The sequence below is a fragment of the Pteropus alecto genome, unplaced genomic scaffold, assembly GCF_000325575.1.
Source record: "Pteropus alecto unplaced genomic scaffold, ASM32557v1 scaffold24, whole genome shotgun sequence".
Lineage (NCBI taxonomy): Eukaryota > Metazoa > Chordata > Mammalia > Chiroptera > Pteropodidae > Pteropus > Pteropus alecto.
The window spans coordinates 13,955,702-13,965,184 of NW_006439192.1; the positions used below are offsets into that span (position 1 = coordinate 13,955,702).

General features: G+C 32.5%; 1 pseudogene; it reads left to right on the plus strand.

The window, feature by feature from the left end:
- The first annotated feature begins 1,084 nt into the window (after positions 1–1,084).
- LOC112483373 lies at positions 1,085–1,203 on the plus strand (annotated as a pseudogene).
- The last annotated feature ends 8,280 nt before the right edge of the window (positions 1,204–9,483 follow it).

Consider the following 9,483-nt stretch of genomic DNA (forward strand, 5'->3'; position numbering starts at 1 on the left):
TTGTCTGGAAATAAGATCATAGGAATTTTTGAATATGCCACTTTATTTGTAACTATATCTTACTTATGTCTATATTGTAAATGTGAAACTGCAGAGGAGTAAAATATGATTTTTTAAAAAATTACTAATATAGATTGCAAAAATAAATTTTCTGGACCTAGTAGAATCTTGATGAGATTTTACAATTTGGAATATTTCACTATCTAATATGAAACATTCCCAAATCTCCATTTTTTGCCCCCCCTATGTCAGACTGCTATGCTAGTGAGTATATTTAGTCCCCTTTCCATCTACAATATTTTATTTTTAAATGTTCGGATTTTTTGTGATTGTCCTCTGTAAGACTTAAAAATAGACTACTTCCTTTACTCACTTTAAGGCACCATTTTCCCAAAACAAGAATAATTACATTTGTATTTTCCAATTATATCTAAACTATCATAATTGCTTTTATTCTCAGACATAAAGATAACAAAGAAAATTATCTCAGAACACTTACATGGTTGCGAATTGGCATGCTCAAATAAAAATTAAAATGTACTTAAAATCACAACCAATCTGCACTAGTTAATCATGGATTGTGGGTTATTGTTGTTTTTACTGGCTTAAGTGATCCCCTGTTGCATAACAAGAAATGTGCAGAAAATTTATCATACCTTGCATCACATGTTATTTTTTAATATGGTCTTTCAAGGGGATATGTGGTAAAGGCCACAGAAGACAAATAGAAGTTGTTTCTTTTTCATAGTTTGCTCAAAGAAGAAATTAGAATTTGTAATATGTTTTTTACAATATGTTAGTATTGTAGGTCAGAAAGTCTCAGGTTAATCTTATTTCACCAATGGTTTATGATGAAAAGAGACATAACTATCTCAGTAATTTTTCTGGTTTTATAAGAATTGTATTTAAATTCCCAAATTATATAAAGGAAGAAACAGCTTTTAAGGGATTTAAAGGATCTAGAGAAATGAACAAAAGAACTGAAATTCAACTTAAATAGTTGATATAATTTGAGATGTTTAAGTCTAATCTTCCTTCTAGTGTAGATCTCTTAAGGAAAGCAACACATAAATAATTCTCAGACACCTATGGCAATGCCACTCTGAACAAGCCCGATCCCAACTAATCTTGGAAGCTAAGCAGGGTCGGGCCTGATTAGTACTTGGATGGGAGACCACCTAGGAAGACCAGGTGCTGTGGGCGTAAAATATAAAAAAACTTTTTAAAAAAGGAATTGTAAGCTGACAAGGTCCTTGCAATCTATGAGGTCGACCAAGGGTTGCCTTGCCTAAAAAATAAAAAATAAAAATAAAAAATAATAATAATTCTCAGTCATTATACAATATCCATTTGTAATGACTACATTCAATAGAATTATTAAAATTATTAAGATTTAAGATATTCCTATGGCATTCTAAATAAGTATTAAAAACATAGCATTCCATAAGTGAAGAATATATCATCTCTCCAAAGTGTTATATCTTATTAAATAGTTTTATTAAATATTAATAAATGACATGAAAAAATGTATTATGTACCAAATATGCCTGAGAAATTCTTGATATAAAATATTACGGTTTGGCTATTCAAGGCCTACCTGCTTTCAGATGTCAAGGCAGCACCTAATATTGGGTACTAATTTACTCCTTGAACTACATCCCCTTCTTCCATACTTAGCACATATGGTTTAGGTAAGGCTTATCTAAACTAGCCCTTAGCACCAGCCACGGTCATGTGACCCAGGTTTACATTGATCACAGCCCCATCCACAGAGATTAAGTCAGAAATGAGTTTATCATAAAATTCGGGCCAATGAAAGTCAAGCTAAGAATTTTTAATGGAACTTTGGGGAAAGAAATCATGGCACATGTCTATTTTAGAAGACAGAAATTGATCTGGTCAATTCAGAGTCAATTAATGTATCTCAATCTATTTATACTTTAAGTAAATATTACAAAATATTTTAAAGAACACTCATCTCAAAAATATGAGATTAGAAATTAATTTTTAAACTCCGAGCAAGCAGTTGGCACTTTTTGTTAATAAAGAGGAAGGACATGTAAAAATGAAGAGCAAGTAAATATAATGACTGTTGCTCAGAGAATAACTTTGAAATGTAAGTAAATTAAATGTTAGAACTTGTGCCTCTAACTTTTAATATTTTCTTAAAGAAAACATTAGGGGAAATACCAACAACATTTACACTCTCTTTGATATTTTCATCCAGGTAAATCCAGCAACTCGCAGCCACTCGGCAACAATTGGAAGCAACAGAGCTGCTCTTAACATTTACACTTGCTCAATGAGAAAATGTTGAAAGACTCACAAGTACACTTATTAAGTAAAAGAAATGACAGTGCACACTGGCTGTCTTCAAATGTTGACAAGGGACACAGAAGTAAAGGAGGAGAACACTTTCAAAATACTAAATTGTACACGAAAAGAAAGAGAAGCCAGGTTTTTAGTGTTTCTTGATACAGCCTAATGTACATTTGTTTATCTATGAAACAAATGTGTTTCATAAATATAAAAGGAAAATTATGCTATTAGAAAGCAATGGAAATTAATTTGAATTTAGAGAGTCACATTATCCATTATCAGAATGATAAGCTCCACAGAATAAATTAATTAGTCATTAATGACCATTTGCCTCTGGTGTCTACAGGCACAGAGTCAGTAACTTATGCAATTTATTTACCTGCTAGTTTAGCCATTTACTCAATGAATATGAAAGAATTTCAAAAGAAGGTTATGAAGATACTTGCATATACTTTTTCAGTGTACCAGGAGCTTTGCAATAAATACAGCACATAAAACTTTTAAATACGTTTAAAGTGTATTTAGAAGACTAATTCATTAACAGCACTATAAAAGTGCATCAAGCAGGGGTAAGGAGCGTAATTTCTTAAAGTGCTATGTATAGGTGAAAGCAATATACTTAATGTCGTCCAAGAAACCATAGCAAAGGGGAGGTGACTGTGAAATATTCCATATGTGCTTCGGTGGGCATCTTCATTTCTTTCACTTCATGCATTCGAGCCCCAAAAGGTGGAGGTTAAATGGGCCGAGAGATAAAAGATGTGATGGTTTGGAATTCCTCGCTGATATCCTATAAAGCCCAGTTACAATCAACCAATCTTTGAACAGTTTTTACTTTCCTTTAGAGAGTGGGAGTTTTATAAAATATACAAGCCCTTTTTTCTCTTTTTGAGTAAAAATGTTTGTCTGTGGTATAATGTCCAATAGATGCGTTTTAAAAAATTCTCTAATTTCATGAATTTTTAAACCAGTATTTATAAGATAATATGTAAAGTAAAAATGTATCTGCTGTATAAAGGCTAACTGGGTTGTTTCAAGCATAGAGCTGATGGGAATATATTATTTATTGGTTGGATCACTATATTTTATTTAAACATATATATATAGTATAAAATAGCATTTTAATAGTTATACTTCATTCCTGCAATTGCTATGAAAACAATTTAATTTCATATTTTTATTATGGAGAAGATTTACACACTTAATTTTTTTGTCAGTATTTCTTTTGGATTAACTATTATATTTTTCCCAAATAAAGCTATTGTCAACTTAGTATCAAAACGAAGAATCTCTCTGTATTTAAATGTATAACAGTATTACTATGGTACAAATGAATGGCTTCTACTCAGCTTAATTATGTTCAAGCTGCAAATAAATGCATATTCTGTGTCTATGAATTTGCAAATACGAAGCATGGGCTCCCTCTGCATAACCATCTGTGCATTGCTTTTGTCTTTTAGATTTTATGATACAGATAACAAAGTCAAATTCTCCTTAAAATCAGAAGTTGCTAGTTAGAACATAGGCTAATTACATATAATACCGTATTTCCTAACTACTCAATACATTTGAAATGACAGAAGTATTGGCAACAATAAATGTGTTTTTTAAAGAAAATAATCTACTGTTAGGCCACAATGAAAAAGCTATATGACGATATTAAATATAGTAATTACCAATGAAAAAATATAGCAAATTTACTAAGCTGGAAACAGATTGAAAATATTATCAGCTGTGCAATCTTCATGATACATTTTGGGCCATCAAAGAGATAAAATGCAAAAAGATTCGGAATGTGTTCTAAGAATGAGAAAGGTACATTAGTTACATCACCTACCTAGTGTCACCACCAAATGAGTGACTTCCATGGATGAGTTATCCAACAGTGTATCTCTCCACAGGCTCATGGTCAATCTCAAAGGCAGATATTCTGTTTTCACTTCTATAACCCATCCCTGGACCTCCCCCAAACTGCAGGATTCAATCCTGCTTGAGCTCTTAGCTTGCCTCCCTGCCCATGGATGTCACACTCAAGACTGGGGCATCAACTCACACTTTAGTTTTCTGCCTGCAGGCCTGCCCTACATAGTTAAGACTTGCAAGACCCCACAATCACATGAGCCAGTTCCTTAGCTCCTTGCGCTTGTTCCCTGTCTGCTCGGGCTGCCATAACAAAATGCCATAGACTAAGTATTCTGAGGTTTAAACAACAGAAATTTTATTTCTCACAGTTCTGGAGTTTGGGAAATCCAAGGTCAAGGTTCTAGCAGTTTGGTTCTTGGTGAAGACTCTTCCTGGCTTGCAGATGTCACCTACTCGCTGTGCCTTCAGATGTGGAGAGAGAGAGCAATCTCTCTGCTTTCTCCTCTTGTAAGGATATTAATCCCATCAATACCCTTATGACTTCATTTAAACCTAATTACCTCCCAAAAGTCCCATCTTCAAATATAACATTGTGGAGTAGGGCTTCAATATAAGAATTTGAGGGGACACAATTCAGTCTATAGTGTTCTATCTATGTCTCTGTTTCCGTCTCCCTGTCCCTCTCTCTCCCTCTCCCCTACTCTCTCTCCCTCTCGCACTCTCTCTCTCCAAAAATATAACCTAGTGGTTATGTTTCTCTAGAGAAAACTGATGAATTAATTGTATTACCTCTGGAATCTAAACTCCCCAATGGCTGCCTCTGACTAAATCGTATTTCCAGATCACTCACTTTCTAACTGCTATATCAGCTATTCTTCATCTGCAGCAAGACTTCCAGTGCTTTGATACTTTATTCTTGCAACCCATCAACTGCCTTCTAGCATCAGTTTCAGTTCTCAGCTGAGCACTCAGTGCTGCCATTATCATTTCCTCAGAAGTCATTCCATCATTTCATCTCATTCTTCAAATCACCAAGGTTATCAATGGCCTTCATTTTGCCCAACTAATCAATACTTTCCTGTTCTCATTTTACTTAAGATCTTTGTGTCTATTGACCCTATGGATTCTATTGATTTCTCTGTGTCCGTAGACATTATTTTTGCTGTGAACATAAAGAACATGTAAGGATTACAATTACTACAACATGCATTCTACATGAAGGTCGTGGATCTCTTTATTTCATTTTTCTTGTCACTGCAGTGCCTAGCAGTTTCTGGTCAGTAGTACATGCTTAACAAAATCCCATTGAATAAATAAGCCCTCTCACGAAGAAAAATTCTACACAGGTTGATGACGACAGTCAAATAACAGAGAGAAATGGGCGTAATACATTACAATAGAAAGTGAGAGAATTGTTGAGGCCAAGGTATTTAGTTATAAATCTTCCTCAGTTTATCTTTGATAATAGGCAGCAAAGAGTTCATTTAGCACATAGGGTTGATGATACGCAGATGCCATACATTCCATTCTATCTTACAAATTAAGCAAAAGATACATGAACTTTCCTATAGAATGAATCTTATAGTAATAATACCATTTCATATTCTTTAAAATACATTCTCAACAAACTTGACAGCCTGGCTTAGTGGAAAGTACACTTGACAGGGAAGAGCAAACCTCAATTGTAGTTCTGATTCTGGCTAATTCTCTGTGTTTTCTAAGAGAAGCGATTTAACTTCCTAAAAATTCAATGTAATTACTTGTGAAGGGACCGGATTGGATTATTTCCAAGGTCTCTGTGAGCTCTAAATTTTTATTCTAGTCTAATGAGATTTAAATTTTTAAAGCCCTTATTCTTATTCATCTTAAAATATATATAAATTACCATGCAGCACTTTTCTTTGCCAAAAAAAAAAAAAAAAAAAGATTTCTTGTCAGCATTTCAGGATGCTAAGATATAAACCTTTATGCACTTTAACATAAAAATATGTTGATTTTTCAGTCATTTTGATGTCTTTAGTTTTCAAAAAGTCTGTCATATTATTCATTATTTTAATGGAACTAATAATGAATAATATAAACTAAATCTTTAGAGTGAAAATATATTTTGCCTGTTTTTTTCTCTTAACTTGGATGTTACAGTATTTTATACCAGATTATCATATCAAGCTAAAACAATACAAATGCAAATATGTAAGATCTACTAACACCTTGCAAACTTATTTCAAGATGATGTCCTTTCACTCTACTATTTTAACATTCTCAAGTGAGACTTAACTTTATACTACCATCATTAATAATGGTACATTTCAGCACTTCCTTTCAGACTCATAGAATAGAATGGTATTAAAAAATCTCAATACAAAAAAGAATATTTATAATCCTTAATCAATGGACAGTTATTACAAGCAATATTTGATGTAGTTGTATTACACAAGTATGTTGAAATTAACTTTTTGAAAGTCAGTAACCAGGACAGAATATGAAATGTCACATAAAATTAATTAAACTTAATAATCTTAATTTAACTCTCTTAAGTCTCTTTTTCCCCACCTGTCAAATAAAGACCTTAGATTAGATGATTTGAGATAGAATATTTTGTGACTTCATGAGGAAATGAGGGTAATTAATGAATGATAATATGATTTAAGATAGGTTCTGAAAAATAAAAATTGTCAAAAGAGGAGAGAGACAGGACTCCAGGCAGAACAGCTTAGATATTCGTGATTCATTTCTTGTTTAAATGATAGCGATCAAATGAAAATTAAAACTCGATCTGCATTGTCCTATATTTTAGCTACTAGCCAAGGTGGCTACTAAAATTTAATTAATTTAAATTAAATTAAATTAGAAATTCATTTCCTCAGTCACACTAAACATATTTCAAGTGCTAAGTGCCATATGTGACTATTAGATTAGACAGTTCAGGTGTTTAGATAACAACACATTCCTATCATAACAGAAAGTTCCATTGTTGAGCAATTAGTCTAGGTAATAATAACAAAATGCGGACATGTAAATGCAATGCCTATTTGACTATAATATGGTCTTTATCTTGCTTAAAAGAAAACAAAAATAATTTTATTTTAAATATGTAAATATGTTTTCTGAAAAATTAAGAATAAGATCTATATACCTCTCCATGTAAGCGGAGAAAATTAAGAGAATGTAGAAAATTATCAACCCAGAAGAAGTCAAAGGAGAAGAAAAATTATGGGGAAAGGTATATTTGTTAAGATTGAATTTAGCTACAAGACACACACACACACTCACTCCACATATTGATTTAAATAAGAGAGGTATTTGTGTGTGTGTGTGTGTGCTCATGTTAATCACATAAATGTCCAGAGCCGGTATGGTTACTCAGTTCAGTGGTATCCTGAGAGACTATTCAGTTCACCATTCAGCCATCCCTGGGGTGTGGTCCTCATCCTCATGGTCTAAAGAACCATTCATATACCAGGTACGGCAAGGCTGAAATGGACAAAGACTTCTCAATAAAGACTCTGGAAGGCTGGTATGCATTATATCCCATTAGCCAAAATTCAGTCATATACTCACGCTTAACTCAAGGATGGCTGGGACATCTAATATTTTTTGCAGTTAGCCCTGTGTCTAGTTAGGAAGTTGGTCATTCATAAGAAAGTGAGAACAATGCTGAGGAACACAGCCATAGATAATAAACGCAAAATAAAATATTCTTAAAAGCTAAGATATATCAGTAATTATAATAAATATTAATAGATTAAATTTTTATTTGAAAAGATAAAAATTATGACTGTATTTTCTAATCCATCAGTGAGTTCCTTGCAAAAATATGTAAAAAATAAAAACAACAGAAAAGAAGAAAATAAAGGAATGGGAAAAGAATAATATGCATATAATAATTAAAAGAAAGATATTCTAGCAATATTAAAATTAGACAAAATAAAATGAAAGGCAAAAGTCATTAATAAGAATAAAAGGAGCACAGAATCTTCTACAAAATAAAAATACTACATGCTTACGTGCACCTAGCCACACAGCCTCAAAAGCAGTTCCATATATCCTTCCTTTTATATTAATATTCTTGCATAAACATAGTGCAATTATTAAAACTAAGAAATTAGCATTAGTATAACACAATTAAAGGCTTTATTTGGATTTCACCCATTTTCCCACTGATATCCTTTTCGTGGTCCAGGATCCAACCCAAGATCTCACATTGCATTTAGTCACAATTTCTCCTTAGTCTTCCCCAATCTGTGACTGTTTCTCGGTCTTTCCCTGTCTTTTATAAACATCATACTTACGGAAAGTATTGGTCAGTTATTTTGTAAAATATATCTCAATTTGCATTTGTCTGTTTTATCATGATTAGATAGTGTTTATGCATTTTTAGCATGAATGCCACAATTATGCTTTGCCCTTTTCAGTACATCCTATCAGAAAGTTCATAATGCCTTTATATTTTATTACATATATGTTTTATATATTAACACTAATCACTTGCTTTAACTGGAGTCTGCCAAGTTCCTTCACTATCAAGTATCTTAAGGGAGATAATTTCCCCTTTTCAATCAAATATCTTAAGGGAGATATTTTGAGACTAGGCAAATATCCTGGTTTTCCTCAAATTTTTGCATAATTTGAGGATGCACTGGTGAATCTTGCCCACAAGAATGACCACTGTGGTGTTCTAATGGCGATCTATTTTCCAGTGTTACACATTTATTATGGAGTTTTTCTGTAAGAGAGAACCATTCTTTCTCCCCACCTATTTATTTATTTGTTTATATATTATGTACTCATGGTTTTTTTAAAATTCTGCAGGTTAAAAAACAATACTCTCATTATTTATTTTGTTTCTCAAATTGTTACACCTTCGGTCACTGGTCCCTCTTCAGGCTGACTCCTTTGCCCACTCAACATGCTCCCATTCTTTTTCAAAAACTTTCTTACTTTTTGACATCAGGTGATGCTCCAGGCTTATCTTTTATGTTCCCTGCCTTAGCCCTGAAATCAACCACTTCTCTAAGGAACCCTGAGAATATGTTATTATTTATTATTATTATTAATTATTATTATTGAGTACACTTGTAATGTTTGATCACATAGTGTCACAAAAAAAATCAACAAATTTTAAAGAATCAATATCAAAGAGAATATATTCTCTGACAACAATCAATAAAGCCAGTATCAGAATTTTTGAAAAAGAAAATAGAAATTTTTCCAGCAATACTTATTAAAGGAGAGATAAACCAAATTAGTGTTAAAATTAGTATTAAAATAAAAGGGAATATAACTACAGATACATTAGGA